Below are 7838 nucleotides of genomic sequence, written 5' to 3'. Positions count from 1 at the left end.
TCAAAAACTTTCCAGGGCCTTGAACTTATTTTTTCAGATTCACAAACTTTCAAGGATTTCAAGGACCCGTGGGAACCCTGTAGGCCTATGATATGATATTTATGTCCAATATAGTCCGACAGGCTATGCCAAGCTACCGTAGCCAACTCCGGTAGCATCCGACACGATACAGAGTACTCCAGCACTCAAAAGCTCCAATACTGTCTATAATCTAATGTTTAGTATTAGAATATATATTTTGTACAATATCGCTTATGAAAAATTATCAATTTTTACTCACGTGTACACTGAGTCGCGTCGTAGCGGGTGTACGGTCTCACTTCCGGGTTGGCGAAAATGCCGAAAATTGCTCATATATTCCATAAAAAGTTATCGGTTTATGTTCAAAAGTATCCACAATCAGAATAAAAACGAACAAAATAATCCACGACTGCTTCAGTTTCGCCGAATAGTGCGTTCTGGGGAGCTTGGCTTAGGTTAGCAAAGGTTAGCGGTTAGCTTATGTTGCTATGCTAGCGGACCCACATTGGAAATGAAGCGCGACTTTCCGAGGGCTCAATAAAAAAATATAATTGAGCAATCATGGCAAATGAGGGCTGGTTAGCTTCAGAAGGAAGTAAACTATTGGTTAGAAGAGCTTCCAATCACTTGTAAGGCTCCGGCTTGTCTCTGTGGACTGATCAAGTTGGTGCACTTGCAGTCAACACGAGCGAGTGTGGCCAGGGTTGGCAGGTCGTGCATAAATATCCCGGCCAAAGTCAGTGTAAAATGCGCCCGTCAGAAGCCAAAAGTAGCCCAAAGTGTTAGAGTGTTAAAATTGAGACTATTTAAGTATTATATCGCCATCGATTGTTATTGTTGACTTGTAACTCCCGCGGTGGGCCAAGTGAAAAGTAGCCCAAAAACGAAAAACTTTGAAGGAGTTTCAAACAAGCCCAATTTGGAGTGAAAACCGCGAATCTGGCAACCAGGTTTAGATGGTATGTGCAGTATATAAAGAGCTGCAAATTCATATATGTCTCGAGGACGGTATGCCAAAAAGTATATTAACCTAAATATATTTTAGGAAACAGAATAGTCCTATATTACATATATTCTAGTTCTACATTAACTGTTCAAACATTATTCCATTTTTCCCTGTGCAAAAATAAGATTTCGCTACCACAATGCATTACTATTTTGCATAAACCAATCAGCTTCAAGTCGGCATATGACGCCCGCTGACGTTTCTAGGAAGTAAACAGGAAACTAACGAGCTAACTGTGAATGTCTTTGGACTGGCTTGATCAAATTTGACAATTAAGCCATCTTTTTTTAGTTATATTGTGCTGCATCTAATAAAGTATGGTTAGCAAACGCTTCCTTGTATCCATGTTAACGTTAGTGATTGTATCAATAAATTTACCTTGACAGACCACAAGCTATTACTTACTATTGAGATGTTTGTTTTAGCTAGCTAACTATGAAGCTGCTGTGTAAGTAGCATATCATTACATTTTTATTTTTATTCATCTTCCCCCCTGCACAGTGTCAATGAAAAACAAGGTGACAGGAGAGGTCCGCGTGAGGGCAGTTTGTCATAGGTCTATGAGGAAAAGTGAAAAGCCACATGACTTGAGAGTAGGATCAATGGTTACACACACACACACACAAGTGTTTGTGTATATATGTATGTATGTATGTATGTACAAACATGCACTAATCAGTCATAACAATTACTGTTTTTTCGCAAGATATTTAAATATGGCAGTCTGAACTAAAGAAGCAAAAGCAGCCTTAATCCTGTGGTCTTTGCTGAATAAGACTTCCAGGGACTTCACATACAGTTGTTCCTGTTCTGGCAAAACAAAATATCCTGTTCTCACTCAACAAAATATTGGGCGCAGTGGGGGGCGCAAAATTATTCTCATCTATTAATGGGGGGCACGGCAGAAAACGTTTGGGAACCACTCCTTTAATGTACAAGTGTATAGAAGTGTATAACCACTACATCAGATTACTGCCATAATATAAGCAAAGCTGATTAAATATTGAAGGTGTGGTCATCTCCAATCACACCCTTCACTAATCACATTGACTAAATCTATAGCATCAATAAAACATGGTATTTGGTGCCCAAGCTTTTGCATGTGCCTACATATTTTATCTCTCTACCTTCAGTGAATTAAAGTGGATGTGTACAGTCAACTAATTTGGGAAACTTTACCTGACTTATTTATTTTTGCTCAATTACTGCTGTTCAATAAAATGTTAACAGATATTTTAATATATTTTTTCTCCTTAGATGGTGTTAAAACACTCGAGCCCTGTCATTTTGGTGAGCACCCATTGCTCCTGTGTGGCAGGATGTGCCCTGTGCAATCATTTGGTTGCCCTTCTTTATCAGACTGCACACTATTCTCAGCTAGATATTCCTGCTGTACCCCCAGTCCAAAGCTGCACAGACACCGAGCAGCGAGTTACCTAGCATGTCAGTTTGTATGTCACATGTATGTTCATCCATATGTAGCCACCATTAAAACAGTGCTAAATGTGTCCCTACTTTTAGGGTGTGAAGCCGGGACCCGTTGGAGAAATGGAGGTTCGAAAACCAAGGAATTCAACTGCTGACTGTGTGAGGTTATATATATATATATAAGTTATCTTTTAAACCTTATATTCAACATCTAATTAAAAAGCTTAGACTTTTGTTAGGTTTTTATTATAGAAATAAATCTTGTTTTTCTTTTATTGTAAAAAAGAAGTTAGTTGAAGCAACGTTCATGCCTGTATTAGATTATGGAGATATTTTGTATATGAATGCTCCTGTGCACTGTTTGAGCATACTGGACAGTGTGTATCATAGTGCTTTGCGATTTATAACAAACTGTCGACCTCTTACTCATCATTGTTTGTTATACACAAAAGTGAATTGGACTTTGTTGCAGGCACGACGTTTTGCACATTGGTATGTTTTTATGTACAAAGCACTAATTGGGAATTTGCCTAATTATTTATGTTGTCTTCTGAATAGAAGGCAAAGTCTGCTCAGTCTTCGTTCGAGTGAGTTTTTGCAACTTGCTGTTCCTAGAGCTCGAACAGAGCTAGGAAAGACTGCTTTTAGTTTTGCTGCTCCATACACATGGAACCGGTTACAGGCTGATATAAAAATCAAGGACCTTGTTTCTTTGAACAGATTTAAGACTCTGATAAAATCAGTCAGGTCCAGATCATCTGTGTGTGCGTGTTTTAATAAATTTTATGTGAGATTTTGAATGTATCTTGAATGTTGTAATTTGTGCTGCTGCTCGGTCTCTCTTGGCCAGGTCTCTCTTGTAAAAGGGATCTTGTATCTCAAGGGACTAACCTGGTTAAATAAAGGCAAATAAAAAAATAAAAAAATATTACCTTTGATCCATGTGATGTGTAATGAAGTTTAGATTATATTGTGGCAGTAATTTGATTTAATGGTTATACACGTTTTTGCTTTTAATATTTTTCAGAAGTTCACATTATAAAGCGTTTGGATGGAGAAATGCCCAATGTTGCCATGCTAAGAGTGTCAGAGGTCTATAAGAAGTTTTAGTCCTGTAATTGCCCCTCTGGTTACAACAATGGGCATGTGAACTGCAGTCCCATTAGTTGAATGTGCTTTTGGGCCTGTAGAGGCAGGGAGTGTGGTTTCATTCCATCATAAGCCAGCAGCAGTGAGAGAAATTGTGAACATCCCAGGTGCCCCCACTGAAGCACCCCTTGCTATCCAAAACTATAGGCTGGGACGATGAGAATGTGCGTATGTTTTGTGAGAAGAGGAAGAAGTGCATGTTAAGTCCCTGGAAGTGTGATTGAGCATGGGCCAGAGGATTGAAGCTGCAACACAGGAGCAGAGTTGATGTGAAGAATGGCATGGTCTGAGAAAGATGAGAGTAACATGTACAGCAGGCATGTGAAACATAGGGCCCGCGGGCCGGACCCGTCCCGTTGGATTATTTAATACGGCCCGGCATAAATTTCTGAGTATGTCAAAAAATGAAGCAAGTCTCTAGCTCATTTCTATCAAAAGTTGTGATTTTTAAAAAATGAATACAAATCAAATGCTCTCTCTGGTCGCTAGAGGGCAGTAAATGACAGCATGCAGCACTGACACGAGTTAAAGCTTCAGTCAAAGGATGCAATTCCGCTATGAAGCGATTCTGCTATGAAGGATAAATTTGGGTCCGTGGAAATGAATACGTTTTATCAATATCTCGTGCCAGGTTACCCCAAATTAACAGCCATGGCTGCATAAGTTCTATCCATGTTTGGGACTACTTATCTTTGTGAACAGGTGTTCTCTGTAATGAACAATAATAAAACAAAGCAGCGCTCAAGGTTAACAAATAAACACTTGAATGACATTGTTAAATGTGCTGCTACTCAGGATTTGACACCTAATATCGATGCACTTGTGAAGGCAAAAAGATGCCAAGTTACAGGAGCCAGCAGCAGCAAGTAGACTGCAGGAATGCAGTGAGAGAGAGAGAAAAAAAGTGTGATGACACGAAATTTGTTTGCACTCATGAATACAGATCATTAAAAATAAGATTCATCTGGTTTCATATTAAAGATAATTAATATTGTGCAGTATGTTCTCAGCTTCAGTAGGCCCAGCCTAGTAGTTTGATCTGATGTAGTCTAATTTTATTACCCATGCACTGCTATAACTTTTATTTGTATTTCTTTTTTTATTTATTTCAAAGCAGTATGACTATTAAGGCGAAAATATTTTTTTCATAGCTCCCACTTGAGTTTGTTAATGTGGTGAGTTGCTTCAGGTATAAAACTGCATTCACTCAACTGTTAAAATAAACCAGTTGTTAACACATTCACCGTCAAACATGAAAATCTTTTTTTTTTCATTGTTTTAATGTGTTGTGCTTAGAAAAGATCCCTTTTCATCCATGATTATAATATGTAGGGTAGGCTAAAAATGTAGGCTGAATGATAAAGCATAGTACTGAAAAATAAAGCTAAATATTTGGAGTTGATTTGTAGTTACTGATCCGGCTCACCTGAGAACAGAAGGTCTGGATCCGGCCCCACAGCCAAACTGAGTTTGACATGCCTGATCTACACGTTTCCATGAGGCAAACCATGTTCGAGGACATACTTCTGCAGAGAATTTGGCAGAGAGAATCTACAGGGGAACTGTCCAGACCAAGGACATGAGGGGAGGAATTCATATGGAGCCAGTTGCAGTTCAAGAGTACTGCATTCTGAAAAATGTGAATTATTCACCATGTGGGTTTGTCATTCACCCTGATGCTCCATGGCTGGGTTGTTCCCCTGATGGAGTAATCTTCGATCCCTCTGAGAATCCACCATTTGGACTCTTAGAAGTCAAATGCCCCAACATTCAGAGTTATGTGGACTGCCCCTATCTGAAAATGTCAAGCGGTGCTTTGAAACTTCGGAGGCAACACAAGTACTGCTGGCAAGTTCAGGGACAGATCCTCTTGACTGGTTTAGAATGGTGTGATTTTGTTGTGTGTGCTCAGGAGGACACACTAGTTGAGCGAGTTTACAAAAATCAAGAAGTGATGCACACCATTAGAGAAAAAGCGGATCATTTTTTCTTTTACCATTACATACAAAAGTGTTTGCAGTAAAACATAAATACAATGATTACCTGTATAGTGTCAGATTAATTATCTGTTGTTCATTAAGAAGTGATTTGTTTGTTTTTTCTGTCAATGGATTAATTCCACTGTTTTTATGTCTTCCTTTAAGTGCAGACATAAAAAAAATATGAGAAGGATTTTTGATTCTCCAAGCCAAGGTTTATTACAGCAGGTTATTAAGACCAGTAATAATAAAGCATCAAAACATATTTACATATTTTCGATATTTAAATGCATACATTCTAAAATTTGCTCCATGTCTTTACAAGTGGTCCATTCTGATAGTTCACAAGCAGACAAGATACAGTAAATAGCTGATTTATGCTGCCTGAAATAGACATGGGGATGACGGTGTCAAACAATTTGTGCTCCTTTACTTGTCGGATGCACCGTTCAACATGTACCCTGAGCCTGGCTACGGACTGTGTGTGTTTTACGTCATGTGCAGACATTCGTGTGCACCTTTTCAGGAAAACTGGCCTGTGGATCTTACATGGTACAAGATCGTCTACCAGGAAGCCCTTATCCACCATTATTGCCATGTCATGGGTAAGTAGAGGAATAATTCCTGACTGTCTGAACATCTCCCTGTCACTAATAGACCCAGCATAGAGTCCAGACACAAAGGTTATGGCACTATGGGGTGCCATTCCAATTAAGAAAGTAGGTTTGGAGTTGGTGACCCGTATCATCTGATGTGTTGCAGGTTCAATCAGTTCCCAGAAGGCCATCAGGTGGTTGTAGGTTGCAAACCTGCAAAGACAGTAGATGGATTATTAAGATACACTGATCAAAAACGAATCAGTCATATCCAGTATTTTTGTTCAGAAGCTCATCTTTTTAGATCATTTTAACTCTATTGTGCACACATTCCAGGCGGACATTTTAAAAATTCCTCAGATTCCCGACATAGTCCACTATAAAACTAGATATCTCAGGTTGTACATATAGGGAAATGATAATTCATGGCTCAAACTGAAGTAGACAGTTGGGGGAACATATTGATTCACTTCAATACCATATTCCTTGGTTTGTTTTATTTTAGAACCTCTATTACAGATGCTAATATGCCAGGAATGTCAGACAGGGTTCCCACACCTTGGTTAACATAAAATTCAAGGACCTTTCAATGACTTTCCAGGACCAACTTCCTCAAATTCAAGGACAGCACCTGCCAGCATTTACCTACTCTTACCCCTGAATATGTTATCAAAAAACGATGTTAATACAACGCAAATTCAAAAGACTGAATGTCATTTCAAGCCATGCATCCTGAAATTTTCTGTGCATGACTGGCAATTTAGCAATGCACATCTGAGATGACGACATTCACGTAAAATGGCTATAGTTGTTGAAGGATCAACAACTACCTACAGGAAACACTTGCTTTCGGTGCTGAACAAACAAACAAATTTCTCTACAGGAGAATGACCAAACTTTGCCAAGTAAAAGTCAGCATAGGCCCTGTAGAATCAATGTCATTTTAAATGAACTTGTGCTGGCAAAATAATGACACGTTGACAGTAGACAAATAATAATAATAATAACAATAATACACATATGCATATACACATACAGTACATACATAAAACAGAGGAGCAAAGCCATATAATGAGATTAGAACTATAGATTTCTAGAGAAATCTGGCGTGAGATGATTCTAGCATACCGGTAGTTTTTAAATCTACTTAATAAAGAATAATATTCATTCATAAAGAGAACAGCCTTTTAACCACTCCACTTATGGTAGTGAATTTATGGAATCAGAGAAATTCGAACTGAAGTATAATGGTATCAAAAGAAAGAAGTTTGAGATTAATCCAGTTTCTAGTGTCCATGCAAAAACTTTGTAAATATTGAGATGGAAAAACATATGCTCCTGGGATTCATCTTCTGACTTAAAAAAGGTCCATTAATCCACATCAAGTTTAACTCTTCTTTCAAGAAACATGGCTACAGGATATATCTTATTTATTATTTTGAAATGAGTCTCTTTTACTTTAGAAGACATGAGCCATTTGACAAGCCTTTGTGGTTTTATAATTTTTATTAGGATGTTTCTTGAAAGAATATCTATTATATCTTTTGTCTCATACCATCAGTGATAATCTTGTTATTACACTTGAACTCAACAGTCATTCACTTTTAACATGGGCATCGAAACAGTCAACTCTGAATATAAAATGTTAAAGGAATCACT

This window comes from Brachyhypopomus gauderio, unplaced genomic scaffold, assembly GCF_052324685.1.
Source record: "Brachyhypopomus gauderio isolate BG-103 unplaced genomic scaffold, BGAUD_0.2 sc244, whole genome shotgun sequence".
In the NCBI taxonomy this organism is placed as follows: domain Eukaryota; kingdom Metazoa; phylum Chordata; class Actinopteri; order Gymnotiformes; family Hypopomidae; genus Brachyhypopomus; species Brachyhypopomus gauderio.
The sequence above is the reverse complement of the archived record's forward strand: the minus strand, read 5'-3'. Positions refer to the sequence as shown.